Genomic DNA, 2,597 nt, shown 5'->3' with positions numbered 1-2,597 from the left:
CATGATAGCCTATGTGGAAAATCCAATGGAATCTACAAAAGATGCTTCTAGATCTAAAAAGTGAAAAATTGCGGAATCTAAGGTCGATATACGACGATACATCATATTTCTATACGAGCAATCATAACACTGAAATGAAAGAAGCAATACCATTTAAAATAGCATCAAAGTACGAATTATTTAGGAAAACGTAGGACAAAAAGTGTGCGAGGCTTGTACATTGACAGCCACCAAATATCGCCCAGAGAATTTATTTTATTTTATTCTTTTACGTATTACTATCTTTTTTAAACAAGCTTTAATGCACTTTATTTTTCCGGTGCAAACCTATGGGATGGCCACAGCTGGAGCCTGGGTCCTCTGCATGGACACTCTGGTATGATTTCCCGATGGGGAGACTTGGTGAACAGTCTCTTTCTGAAGATCAGGGGTGAGAGAGCTGTAGGTCTTGGAAACAGTATCAAAGTGGCTTTGGTGAAGTTTCCCTGGGGGGGCGGGCAGTATAGCCCCCCTGGCTGCGGTGCAGACATCGTCAATACCAGCCAACATCAGTAGCTTCTCAGGCACAGGGGTTCAGGCAATGCCAGTGCCTCCGGGGGCAGGGATGAGGCACACCAGGACAGAGCCACAGTGGCCGGTCACCTTGCACGGGACAGCATGGGGTCTTGCCAATCTTGATCCCCCAGTAGCCTCACCGCACGGGGAAGACGGAAAGCTTGGCCAGGATCACGGCCCCACGGATGGCAGTGGCTACCTCCTTGGAGCACTTAACACCCAGACCGACGTGCCCATTGTCATCTCCAATGGCAGCAAATGCCTTGAACCTGGTCAGCTGGCCAGCGCGGGTTTGGTTTTGCACAGGCATCATCTTCGAAACCTCGTCCTTGAGGGACGCCCCCAGGAAAAAGTCGATGATCTCAGATTCCTTGATGGGCAGGGAGAAGAGATCGATCTCCTCCAGGGACTTGATATTCATGTCCTCGACCAGGCGGCCCAGCTTGGTGTTGGGCATCGACTCTTTGTCCTCGGCCTTGCCTCCGAGAGGTCCCGGGCCCTGGCCCCGGCCCCTGCCCTGACCCCAGCCACAGCCCCGGCCCAGGATGCCTCTACGGAAGCCTCCGCGGAAGCCGCCGAGGCCTCCCATTCCAGGGTCCCCGGGCCCACTGGCATCATCTGCCATTTGCTGTTTTCTCGGAGAAGCACCAAGAGAATTTAAAAAAGAAATAGGTAAATGGAAAGTTATATCGTAAAAAATCTAAAGCTATAAAGTTTTTAGAACGAAACATAAGACAAAATATTTTTAATTTTGCACCCCGTATCTTAGATAGGACTCTAAAAGCATGGTCCGTTAAAAGAAAAGGAAATGAATAAATCGGAGTTCATACAAACTGAAACATTTTGCTCTTCAAAAGACACCAATGAAAGGGGCCCCTGGGTGGCCCAGTTGGTTCGGTTCAGGTCATGATCTCGCCGTCTGTGCATTTGAGCTCTGCCTCGGGCTCTGTGCTGTCAGCTCAGAGCCTGGAGCCCACTTCAGATTCTGTGTGCCTTTACTTTCTCTCTGCACCTCCCTCCCTCTCCCTCTGCACCTCCCTCACTCTCTGCACCTCCCTTGATCTCACTCTGTCTCTCTCTCTCGAAAATAAACATTAAGAAAAAAGTGAAAATAAAATCCACAAGCCATGAACTAGGAGAAAATATTTTTCTAACCAAATATGTAATATTTATATCACGTATATTTATTTGTATATAAATATAAATTTATATTGAATTAATATAATATATATTATATAATACATATATTATATATAGTGTATTATAATAATAAAATATATAATATATAACATATAATATATAATACAATATATAATTAAATATAAACAAAATATATAAGTATATATAATATATAATTAATTATAATATATAATATCATTACATAGTATATAATATATAATATAATATAATATAATATAATATAATATAATATAAACAGATATATATATGATAAACAGGAAATAGGCATAAATAGGAAAACGTGTTAAGTAGCATTAGCCATTCACAAAATATAAATTAAGCCATGAAGAGATGCTTATTACATTGGTGAACATAAAAAATACTGACAATGCCAATGCCAGTGGACATGTTCAGCCCCTGGAACTCGCACACCCTGCTTGCAAGCACCTGAAACAGAACAACTGCTTTGGAAAGCAGTTGGCAGTTTCTTTAAAAAAAAAATTTTTTTTTAACGTTTATTCATCTTTGAGAGACAGAGACAGAGCATGAGCAGAGAAGGGTCAGAGAGAGGGAGACACAGAATCCGAAACAGGCTCCAGGCTCCGAGCTGTCAGCACAGAGCCCGACGCGGGGCTCGAACCCACGAACCGTGAGATCACGACCTGAGCCGAAGTCGGACGCCCAACCGACTGAGCCACCCTGGCGCCCCAGTTTGGCAGTGTCTTTAAAAGTCAAACATCCACTTGCCATACGAGCCAGTCATTCCTCTCCCAAGTATTTCCCCCAAAGAAGTAAGAGCCCGTGTCCTTTCAAAGACGTACACATGGATATTCCGAGCAGCCTCATTTGTAAGAGTTCAACCC

General features: G+C 43.7%; 1 pseudogene; it reads right to left on the bottom strand.

Moving 5' to 3' along the window:
• Nucleotides 1–327: 327 nt before the first annotated feature.
• On the bottom strand, nucleotides 328–1,156 carry LOC115503905 (annotated as a pseudogene).
• Nucleotides 1,157–2,597: the final 1,441 nt, after the last annotated feature.

Source organism: Lynx canadensis, chromosome E3, assembly GCF_007474595.2.
Source record: "Lynx canadensis isolate LIC74 chromosome E3, mLynCan4.pri.v2, whole genome shotgun sequence".
NCBI classification, from domain to species: domain Eukaryota; kingdom Metazoa; phylum Chordata; class Mammalia; order Carnivora; family Felidae; genus Lynx; species Lynx canadensis.
This window is presented reverse-complemented; position numbering and strand designations above follow the sequence as displayed.